Genomic DNA, 13006 nt, shown 5'->3' with positions numbered 1-13006 from the left:
GTTCACTATTTTGTTATTCCTAAATTATCTTTTACATTTTTTTAAAACTTTTATTTGCAAGTATCTGCACATTATCCACATACACATTGATGTATGATTTTATCCGTTGTGCCTAACAATTCGTAAATTACTTTATTGCACAATTGAAAAGTTTGCCCATGGCATGAAAAATAATTTGTTGACTTAGCTCAGTTTTGCAATGATTGAATGTCGACCTGCGGCAATACCAACTGGAAATGCTTCTAGCACAGCCTCCATACAACAAAGAGTGCAAAATAAAAGGGCAGATAATGTGGTTAGTGAAAGAGGCTATAGAGGAGATACTTTGTGCTGAATGACTAAAATTACTCAAGTTAATGGTATAGTAGTTGGCACAAAAGTGGCACCCTCATATAGAAACATATATGGCAGGGGTCATGCTACCAGTTGAAGTGGGTGACTAAGGTGACTCAAACAAGATGTAAACATTGCTTTTGTTACGTGTTTAGGCTCTAATAAACAGTAACGAGAAAGAAGTGAAGACAAGCTTTGTAAAATTTGACAAATAATTTATTTCCCTAGAAAAACAAGGTATAAAGGAGGAAAAGAACTTACAGGTTTAAGAATAAAATCCAAAAATATCCAAGAATTAAAAACTAGAAGTCCTAGTAATAAAATGTTCTAATAAATTTGAGTTCGAGTCCTGACAAAAATCCAAAATGGAAGGCGATGACGTATACTGTAACCAGTATGGTACTGATTTGTCTACAGTATTTCATTGAACCACAAAAAATAATATTCCAGTTTTGAATTTTGAATAAAATTTTAATGTCTTTGTCCAAGAATTCTGTATGAGCACTTAAATATTCCCAGGGAAAAGAATCTCTTAGAATCCAAATAATTTGAAGAAAAATTCAAATTTAACTCCAACTGGTCACAACAGATAAAACACAACCTTGATGTCAAACTGTTTAAAATCACCACTAAAATTGTTTCTCGATACATCACAATTATATCTGACTACTACGCAATTCCCCTAAAACCAGAATTTCGAAATAGAAGCTATTCACATGTGTAAAGTCGCGTACACCCAGTACAGCCTCGAATCCACCCTATAAATCCACACTCAGAATGATTTCAAGGTTGTTTACTTCAACTGTTACTAATTCTGTACCAAGGTCAGGAACTAGGTGAGCTTTAGATGCAAAGTTCTAATATTAGGTGTTTACGAAAAAGCAGCCAGGTCAAATTAATTTATGGAGAATGTCAAATTCCAGTAAATAAAATTACTGTCACGTTGCCTGCCCGGGTGAGGAAGGCAGAAAAAGCATCGGACAAAGAGCCGGCCAAGATATCAGCGGACAGAAAAACAAAAAGAGCTGGCCAAGATAGCAGAGGACAGAGAAACAAAGTGCTAGAACTGGCCGGACTCTCACAAGCTCTCGAAATGGAGAAGGTAAGGTTATCAACTATGGACGATCCCAGTAAGATTCCTGGAGGTAGCTTGTGACCGTTTATCGATCAGCGAAAGGTACAAATAAGTATTCCGCGGTTCAATGACAAAGAAGAGTCCATTGACGATTTCCTCGTGCAATTTGAGAAACTCGCGGTCGCCTATAACATTCCTTTGCAGGATTGGGCGATTAACGTCTCAGCCTTTTTGCAAGGTGCAGCTCGCAAAGTTTACCACAGCTGCAGACTATGCTGACGAACACGGCGCGCTCAAGAAGGCCCTCCTTTGCCATTATCGGCTACCGCCGAAACGTACAGTAAACTCTTTCGGGATTCGACGAAAAAGACAACGGAAACCCACTCTCAATTCGAGGGTTATTTGAGAAGTGGATTAAGATGGCCGACATCGAACGATCGTACGACGGGCTACGCGAAGTCATAGTTAAGGAGCATGTCTTGAGCACTTAACATCGCGAGTTGACACGCTTTCTAGCAGAGAGAGAACACCGGACGCTCGAAGAGATCGCCAGCATGGCGGAGAGATACAAGCAGGCACACTCGGAGAGTGGAGGTTGCGGGGGTGCAGACCGACCCCGACCCACTGAGTAGCGTTGGTGGGTTAGGGAGAGCCGGCCGGCCGTAACCGTCAGGGCGACGGGAAGGCCAGAGGGGGGATACGCAGGTAAGGATGCCACCCACAGACCAGGCGAGGGCCGCCGACGTGTTACAACTGCAAAACGAACTGTTAAAACACAAGAACGTTATCATATTTCCTTAGCAATCTCGTCTCACACTAAACCAACAATCAATCATCAGATAAATGCTATTACATTTTTCGGTCACGCATTCGTGCGCATCGAAGTTGACATGTGCTCTCACGCAGGGAACATGCGTAGCAGGGAACTAGACTATAATTTAAATTTTGTACAACGACATTAAAAAGGAGTTAGTTGTTGGTATCGCGTGACTATTGAACTTCCGATGTCATTGTTTGAGACTTGTGAAGTCATTTGACTATTAACGCAAATGGCGAGTACCGGGTCAGGTTTCGTCTATGCCGAGTTTTGTCTAGTCTATCCGTGGATTAAAGACATAACGATTATAATACTTGCCAATTTTGAGAAAATAAATAATTTTTCTATCGACTTCGTGCAGGTATAAGTCGATATAACATGGTTTAAATTTGCTAGGCCACCTGGTAAGCTATGTGACGGTGGCGGCAGATTTCATTTTTGTTAACATATGTAATTGCTCTGAACCCACACTCCATCCTAAATGTCCAAATGTGGAAAATGGGATTGGAATATTCGGAGGAAACCCGGACAAGAAAAATTTCGAATCTCTGAGCTGAACTTCGGTGCGAATCTATTACAGTGACATTTAGCTTTGAAGCATTTGTTTCAGATCTTAAATAGAACTCAGGTGAAATGGGAAATTGTTGTCCCTTTTATTATATACTAAGAAACGATAAAAGCCCATGTATCAATACAGGTTTGGGGACTGGTTCATTGAACTACAAGAAGACAAGTTGATTTTACATAAATTTCAGTCCTTGTTTATACAACAATATATAATTTGAAGGTCTTTTGTCAAAATTTAAATCAATCCTTTTGTAAATGTCTTTAAGTGACGGAATTTTATAACAAATCATCTTAAGGAGTTTAGGTTGGTTGAAAAATCTTGTTTTAGATTTTTTTGGCACACATAAATTCAGGGTTTAACTTTTTTCGTTGCAAGATAAGATTTCAATCCTTTGCATTTATTGTTTTTTTTTTTGTTTTTTTTTTCTTTCTTCGTACTGTGATAGGAAATGTTTACTTCGTATGGCATGCACATCTATTGCTCTAGAATTCTTTGAAATTAAAGGTTTGAAAGGAAACAAAATGCTTTATGCTCATTATGTCATTATGTTGTTTCCACGCAGCAACATAATGCAGGTCAGCAAAGTAAAGTTAGAATTTGTATTCTGTACATTGAAATGGTTTTAAATGACAATTGAAAGGAATATAGTAAATTTGTTTCGTGTCACTCATTTTTTTTTTTTACATGATTATCTTTTCTGACATATATGTTTTGGAGAGTCTTGAAAGAGAAACATCTTCAGATTCGGAAAATGCATGTTTTATAATCCAAAATGTTCTTTAATTTCATTCAGTAATGGTCATTTGTTAATCGTGAAAAAAAACTAATTTCATCCTGGAAAAATCCTGGAAAAGACCTGGACATTTATATTTAGAAAAGCGTGGGAACCATGGCCGTCGCTGAAGCGCTGTTTGGGATTTGGTCAAGAGTCGGAGTGCCAGACGAGATCCTGACTGATCAAAGGACACAATTCACGAGTCGCGTGATGGCAGAGGTGAACCGACTGATGTCGATTAATCACCTCACGACTACACCGTATCACCCCCCCCCCCCAATGTAACAGACTGGTCGAACGGCTTAACGGGACACTGAAAAACACATTCAAGAAGCTGTGCGAAGGCCGCACCAAAGATTGGGATCGGTATATTCCTGCCATGCTTTTCGCATACCGGGAAGTACCACAAAAGAGTTTAGGGTTTTCTCCCTTTGAACTCTTGTATGGGAGGACCGTACGTGGCCCAACCGCCTTACTAAGATAGCTGTGGACGGACGTTCGCGGTATCGAAGAGGTACGTACTACCTATCAGTACGTCGCGGACTTGCGAAACAAACTGGAGGAAGTTTGTTCCCTCGCACAGGAGAACCTCAAGCGAGTGAAGACCCGTCAGGTGAAGAATTACAACAAGCGCGCAAAACCACGCCAGTATGAAGCAGGGGACAAGGTGTTGTTGCTGTTGCCTCAGGAACACAAAACGTTGCAAGTTTCTTGGAGAGGTCCGTACGTGGTAACCTGGAAGGTCGGAGGTCAAACCTATCGGATACTACTGCCGACTGAGAAGAAGCTGTACCATGCCAATCTCCTTAAGAGATACCGAGGAAGAGAGACCGTCAGCGATTTTGTCGTCGCCACGATCGTCACCGAGGACGCCAAAGGCGATATGGAAGGTGCAAACATTTTCCGGGCTGTCCGTTAACGAGGGCTGAGACACCCGAGGACGTGGAGTGTGACCCCATGTTGACTGCGGTATAGCGGGAAGAGATAGAGACGTTGCTGGCTGGGTATTCCGATGTGCTTACGGAAATACCCCGGGACAACGTCACTTGTCGAGTTCGGGTTAAAGCTGGTCAACGACCGGCCTGTGCAGCGAAAACCCAACCACTTGCACCACGCGAAACGACAAGTCGTAAGGGAAGAGATTGAGCAGATGATTGCTGTGGGAGTAACAGAGTCCGCCGACTCTCCGTACAGCTCTCCGGTAGTCCTAGTGCAGAAAAGGATGGCACACATCGGTTTTGTGTCGACTACCATAAGCTGAATCAGGTGACGCAATTTCAAGTTGAAATGCTACCTGACCCAGAACATATTTTCGCTTCTGTCTCAAAGGTGAAATATTTCTCAAAGTTGGATTTGTCTAAGGGCTATTGGCAAATTCCTGTAAGGAAGGAGGATAGAGCAAAGCTCGCGTTTGCTACTCTCGATGGGACCTACCAATGGTTGGTCATGCCGTTCGGAGTCCAGAATGCGCCCAGCGTCTTCACTAAAATGATGCGGAAGTTGTTGGAGCCCTTGCGAAAAAGGGATGTCCACAACTTTTTGATTGATCCCTTGCTATCCACATAATCGTGGGATGAACACCTCACTCGTTTTGGAACGGCTAACGTCAGGCGGGATTGACAGACCGCCCTTCCAAATGTCACCTTGGGTTCCGGACATTGGACCATTTGGACATACCCTGAGTCAAGACGCGCTGTTCCCCGAAAAGTCGAAGGTGGAGCAGATGAGAAACACCGCACAGCCCACCACGAAAACTGAGGTGAGATCATTCCTGGGATGTGCCGTGTATTACCGGAGGTATGTGGCCAATATTAGTGCGATTGTGGGGCCGTTGCCTGACCTAATCAAGAAACGGGCCCCGAGTAAAGTTATTTTGACGGGTGCGTGTGAGCACGCGCTCCAAACGCTGGAGGATAGGCTTACATCCGACGTGATTGTCCGTCTACCAAATCTGTCTAAATACCTCGTGCTTCGCACTGACGCATGTGACACAGGACTGGCAGCAGTACTACTGAAAGAGCACGAGGGGAGGCTTTTTCCTGTCCTGCCGTGTACGGCAGTCAGAAATTGTCTGCTGCCGAGAAGAACTACGTCGTATCGGAGAGGGAATGCCTCGGAATCGTGTTCGGGATATCACGGTTCAATCCGTACTTGTACGGACGGAAGTTCATATTGGAAACTGACCACCAACCCCTCGCATATCTCGTGCTTGCGAAGTTGTAGAATGTACGCTTGATGAGATGGTCGCTGTTCTTACGGCAGTAGCAGATGAAGATCCGATACGTGAAAGGAACTGAGAACTTAGGCGCTGATTTCATGAGTATGAGAGCTGAAATGACATAGATCGCTTTGTAGATAACCGTGTGTTGTATGTATATTCGTGTCCGTAGTCAGCATGTAGCGTCGCTGTGATTTTGTTCTTTTATTACGTGTTGTAATACGCATTTGCATCTGAAGCAATTTTGGGGGAACAAAATCCCGATTTTATTCTAAAGCGGGGGGGGGGGGGCATCACGTTGCCTGTGTGCGATTACGCAAGTCAAGAACAAAGGAATTGTTAGAAGCCATGTATGTATGTTAGACTCCGCGGCTATAGTGATCAGGATCGTAACTGTTGCAAGAGCCAGCTCTGTCGAGTGTCAAAAATCACATGTGGACGTTGAAAGCTTTGTTCAAGAACAAAGGACACTTATTGGCGTCGTAATCTCACCACGTTGACAGACGGCCGGAGCATTGTCTGCTAAATTGAATAAAAACAGGGTAGAATGGACATCCAATCGGAATTGAGAGATGGTATGGTCACCATTTCAATCCAAATTTAATTGAGTAATTTAGACTCGAAACTTCAGTAATTGTGAAACATCGTGCTGGAAAGTTAAAGAAATAACTCCGGGAAAGCCACTTATAAATTGGCGGAAAAACTTAGGAAATTCTAAGGAAAGACAAAGCTTCGTAGAGGTCAGTGAGTTATTTGCTCAATTATTGCAGAATAATTACGGCACTCTAATTGTAATTATGTGCAGTATGTATACTTCATTACTAGACTAGCATCATTAATACGTAGAATTACCTTTGTAGTGCTTACTTTACATGCGTATTTGAGGAATGAGCTATGATTATGTAAAGAATTATGTAGATTGCTATCTTGTGGTTAGAATTAATATTGTAATTCGCTTTTTGGTTACTTCATAGTAAACTACTGCATTTATTCACGTGATATTCTAGATTTTGCAAGTGTTAAATTGAATTGTAACTTTGGAAAATGGTTGCAGTGTGTAAAATTAGTTAAGATGGATATCTGATTATTTGTGTACACTTGTGGGAGTAATGTACAGAAATGCGTCTGATGGCTGTGGTATTGTTCAGTATAATGAGATTAACAACATAGATACGGATGTGACGTAATTTATTGATATCTGTATGAAAAGTAGTTGATACCGTGCTTTTATTACGACGTTGTTTACCATACAAGAGCGTATGGGTATTTCGATGTGCATGAATGCGTGACTGAAAAATGTAATAGTCTTTATCTGATGATTGGTTGTTGGTTTAGTGTGAGACGAGATGGCTAAGGAAATATGATAACGTTCTTGTGTTTTCACAGGTCGCTTTTAGGGGACAGACTTCCGGTGTGGTTTAGTCCCGAATCTCTAGGTGAGAGACGGAATAGAGACTAGTGGAGAAGTCGATTGTGAATCGAAGGCTAGTCGGAGAGCAGATTCAAGGAAGAGGAGGAAAATGAGTCGAGGAGGAGGAATTGGAGAAGGAGCTGTCTAGGAGGAGTCAGGCGGGAAGTCGGAAAGAGAGAAGACATTGGCGGGATATGAGAGGTACAGATGAGTAGAAAACAATGACAAGTGAAAAAGCGATCTCACACTATAAATCAAAGGATGCAATAAGCTATCACTTGGTCGAAAGAAAGAAGAGTGATTGGGAAATTATTATCATTTGAATATTGAATTGTATTAAATTGTTATTCTTTTGAATTTCACCTTTTGTGCTCTCAATAATTTAACTGTCGGCATTGCTGACTGGGGGATCGGAGCCTTACCTCTCTCTATCACTAATTTCACTCTCTACAAAATCAAGCCCTAGGTGGGACTTCTATGGTAATTTAAATAATATACTGGGAACACCCCTCACCAACCCTACCAAACGCCACAATTACTATAACATGTAATGGAGTAAATAATATAAAAATTTAAACCAACAAACAAACAATTCTATTAAATCAATAATAAATTAAATCAAATATACATAACATTTCTTGTTGTTGAAAAAGTGAAAAGTACTACACCCTGTGATTTTTCTGCTGTACATTGTTTGACTGTAGTTATGACTTTAAGATGCTCTCTTGACTTAGCCACGTAGTTCCCGTGTTGTGTTGTAGCCAAGGCGACATGTAATGCATGCATGCATCAAATAGCTGGTGTTATCAATTGCGCTGACAAACTCGGACAAGCACGGGCGTTTGTTTTAATAGCTGACTGACCCATTCATCTTTTCCCGAAGTTGTCATCACTGATCGATTTAAAAAAGTTATCATTTTATGAAAACACCAATTTGTGTCTTGAAACGTCAGTATGTAAATAATGTTTGTTTTAAGAATAGAAAAGCACAATCTGATTTTTTAAAAATATTTTAATTGCTATATTTATTTTATTTGCCTTTTTAAATTGTTTTGAAACCTAAGCGAGCTTGTTGGAGTGGGGCAGTAGTGACGGACATTGCCATCTGTAAAAAGTACCTCTTCGTTATATTATGTTTTTTAATTCGTTGGGCATATATATTAAAGAAAATATTATAGAAGACAAAGTCTAAATATTATGTGACAGAAGATTTAGCCTAAAAATAGAATTCTGTAGGTCACGCGACAGTGCTACATTTTGGAATTCGAGAAGCTCTATAAGGTCAAGGCTGTTTTATGACATTGGGAAAATACATGAAAAGTAGTGAAGTGAATGTCCAATCAATACACAACTTTACTACCAGTACATAGACATATTAAAACCACAGATTTGCAATCCTAATATTGCCTTGGTATAACGAGTATATAAAGTGAGTGATTATAAAACGAAAATCCATCCTTCTAAACAGTGTTGCACCTACTTTATGTGTGGCACCATAATTGTTCTTGGCGGTGTCAGTTCAGTTGGAAAGAACTGTCTAGTACATTTATTTATCGACTTGTATGCTTCATTTGTCCATAAATAGTTATAGTAATGTTTTATCGGCAACAACAAAATTTGGATTAACATAGTGTGAATATATGTGTACATGCATGTGCTCATATACATCTTAGAGATGTTTGTAACTATACGTTAGAAATTTTGACATATTTTATAGCGAGATTTTAAAATCTAAAAAAAGATTAAAATTTTCTTAAGTGGTAGATGTTTATATTACATTTCTTACTCAGCTCTCACTTTCCCTAACATTCAAGTCTAGCTTGACTGCTGATGGCGAAACTATATTAAAAACAATAGAAATCAAGCACCCCACAAACCCCTAAGCTATTGCAGATGGTTGATGCCATGGAGAGTGAACCAGTACGAGCGTAGAGCAACTCGACTAGTCTTTGGATTTGCAAATGATTTTGATCATAGTGTCAAATTTATAATGACATCTACAGAATGTACTATCCATGTTACAAGACAGAAACATGGCAATTAACCTGTATTGGAAACTGAGCGAATCCAATCACTATGTAATATCTACCGTTTGTAACCTTAAACATGTAATAAAAAACAAATTTGCTTAATTACAAGGTGCTGATGTACTAATTGCCTGGGATATGCTGATGTGCTAACAGTCTTGATATATCATAATTATATAATCCAAAATGTCTATGAATGAATTTATTATAATCTGAAAGCAATGATTTAATCTGAAAATTCATACATTGAATAATTTAAGTATATCCTCTCAATTTTTAACTGAACACATTTAAGAGACTGATTCCACTAGACCAGGGGTCTTAAAACATGAGGTCCATTTCGTTATTTCCTCAAGCTCATAATGACACCTGGAATTTGTAAAATAATTATTAATGCAAAAAAAAAAATGTTTCAGTGATGTGGCCCTCAGGCCAATATACTAGTTCTCATAGGCCCTTATGGTGATTTGAGTTTGACATCCATGCACTAAATCATATATGAATAATGATGCAAACAACCTTTATATAAAAACTTAAGACAATAAGTTAGCTATGTAATATGTTGTTTACAAAATTATTCTTGCAATCTAAAATCATTAACAAAACTTGAACATACAATATACACAATACCTCCCATCATAAAGAAAATGAAATATACAGTAAAGCTTTGTTTTACATATTAGTCAAACATGTATTTAATGAAGTGTACATAGGAAGATATATTATGAATGATACAAAATATAAACAAAACAAAGCAATACATTACTTCTATACACGTGAAAGTGCATCTGCAAGAAGATTATCTTTTCCTTTGATGTGTCCAATGTCATTGGTGTATTTCTGCAAAATCACACTACAACCTGACAATCTCACATTTTTGTCATATTCATTTTGTTAATGAAAGTAGAAGGGTTGTGATAACTGAATACAGTTAAATGAGATGAAGCTGATGCTTTAAAGTGTTGTTAGGCTAGTATATGCTTTAAAGTGTTGTTAGGCTAGTATATGCTTTAAAGTGTTGTTAAGCTATTATATGCTTTAAAGTGTTGTTAGGCTAGTATATGCTTTAAAGTGTTGTTAGGCTAGTATATGCCTTAAAGTGTTGTTAGGCTAATATATGCTTTAAAGTGTTGTTAGGCTAGTATATGCTTTAAAGTGTTGTTAGGCTAGTATATGCTTTAAAGTGTTGTTAGGCTAGTACATGCTTTAAAGTGTTGTTAGGCTAGTATATGCTTTAAAGTGTTGTTAGGCTAGTATATGCTTTAAAGTGTTGTTAGGCTAGTATATGCTTTAAAGTGTTGTTAGGCTTGTATATGCTTTAAAGTGTTGTTAGGCTAGTATGTGCTTTAAAGTGTTGTTAAGCTAATATATGCTTTAAAGTGTTGTTATGCTAGTATGTGCTTTAAAGTGTTGTTAAGCTAGTATATGCTTTAAAGTGTTGTTAAGCTAGTATATGCTTTAAAGTGTTGTTAGGCTAGTATATGCTTTAAAGTGTTGTTAGGCTAGTATATGCTTTAAAGTGTTGTTAAGCTAGTATCAAAACCAAGCATTCCTTCTTGATTGTGAAGAAGAAAAAAGTTATGGCGCCTTAATTTTTTATATAGGAAAATAGCACAGTGGATGATCCAAACAATTTTTATTGTGTTGAATCAATAATCCACCAACCCCAAAATCACATGCATCAATGGACATTTTAAATAACTCACAGATTTGGAGCTGAAAAAACTGGTGCACCGTTAAATATGGCCTTTTAATTTTTCAAAAGCCTCCTGACATTAGTTAGACTAATGAAACTTAATTTTCTTACTCTGCAAAATTGTCTGAGATTTCTACGGGTTGATCCTGACCATGTCCCAAATTGATTTCAAGGTATCTTTATAGATGATGTCATCGATATACGCATCATAGCTATTTAGCACAGATGTTATCGTGTTCATTAAACGCTGAAATGTTGATGGAGAACATTTCCAACAGAACGGCATCACTTTATATTGATAAAGTCCATCTGGAATTGTAAATGCCGACATTTCGTTTGCTCTTTCCGTGAGTGGAATGTGCCAAAAATTCTTTCAAACGGTCAAACTTGCTGAAATATTTTGCATTTCTAATTTTATCAATGCAATCATCTATTCTCGGTATTAGAAATTACTCCGTTTTGGTGACACTGTTCACTTTTCTGTAGTCAGCATATATGCGGAAATTATTAATTGGTTTCGACACAAGAATAAATGGTGAACTCCAATTACTTTTACTTGGTTCGATAAACAATTCTCCAGAAAACAATGAATTTCTTTATTCAAACATCACTGACTGAGAGGTTCATCCTGTAAGAATGCTGTTTCACATCATAGAATCAACAATTTCAACGTCATAGTAGATTTATTTGTTCGTGTTGGAACATCTGGAACAAGTGAACATATTGACATATTAGCTGTTTTATTCTACTTTTGTGGTTGCAACATTCTTGTCCAGCTTGCTTAAAATTTCTTAATTCCAAAGATTGGTTAACTAGAGTCACTACAGTCCGACTGCATTCCTCGTTTACGCGCTCACTTTGTGGGACAGTTACAGATTGCATGATTAATAGTGCTATCTCTATCAACATGCTCTGTTAACGTATTTATATGGCAATGTTGTCTCTCTTTCTTCTTCTCAGACGTGTTAATGATATGATTAAATTCTTTTTAGCTGTATAAAGATCATAATACTTATCATGAAGACGATTTTGAGGTATGGAAAAGAGCCAGAACTGTCACCAGGCTGAAAACGTCGATTCTAGGCATTTCAGAATTGCCAGAACTTCATTTTTGACCGAGTAAAATGAAGATTAGCTCTTGCTACTTCATAAACAAATTTGTCCCCATAATGCCATTCCCCTTGTTAAACATATATACAAAATTTAACATTTGGTTTCCCTTTATCCCAATACGTCTACCGCAGTTTAACCTTTGGGAAATATAACTCAGGATTTATTCTTGTCCACTTTGCATATCCCGCATGTTAACCAATGAGTTAATGTTAATTCCCATATGTTCCTCAAATACCTCCAAACCCCCTCATTCAACTACTTATATGTATGAATGGGATATATGGAATAAAGAATGAAATGAAGGCATATATGTATTGACTGATGGAGAAACAGATGACCAAAAGAATTCACGGCTAAAACTAATGATTCCGTTGCATTTTTCTACCGGTTGCATATGGTATAATCTCCATTGAAGGTATTCAGTGCATTCTGAATGTATTAAATTTGTGGCGTAGGGAACATGCTGGTTGTTACAAAGTTTAATATCATATATGGTATAATATTATGCAGGGTCAAAATTGCGATTATGATGACGATGTGTTTGCATTTGAGTACGAGCACCCTCCATTTCGAAGGGGGAGGAGAGAACATAGACGATTATGCAATACTAAGGTTGCATGTTATTTTGAAAGAGAGCTGCAAGCCCCATCCCTGCTATCCCACCTCCCACGCTGCCAGTAATAAATGGGATAGGGGAGAAATAGGTATCTACATTATAAACAAACATTGAGAGTTATCTCTCTTGGACTATATAACGAGTGTTATAAAAAAAAATTATTTTAGTTTGAAAATGGACAAAAGCTAGGTTGTGAAAGATGATACTTACATGGTAAAAAATCTACTTTCATTTCCTGAACACGATAGTTTCACGAAGTCGCAAAGAAATAGCTGGCAAAAGAATATATTTAAAATGTATACTCTCTCTCTCTCTCTCTCTCTCTCTCTCTCCCCAAAATTATTGTAAAATCCCCAA

This window comes from Sinohyriopsis cumingii, chromosome 11 (genome assembly GCF_028554795.1).
Source record: "Sinohyriopsis cumingii isolate HCF-2022 chromosome 11, ASM2855479v2, whole genome shotgun sequence".
NCBI lineage: Eukaryota > Metazoa > Mollusca > Bivalvia > Unionida > Unionidae > Sinohyriopsis > Sinohyriopsis cumingii.
The sequence above is the reverse complement of the archived record's forward strand: the minus strand, read 5'-3'. Positions refer to the sequence as shown.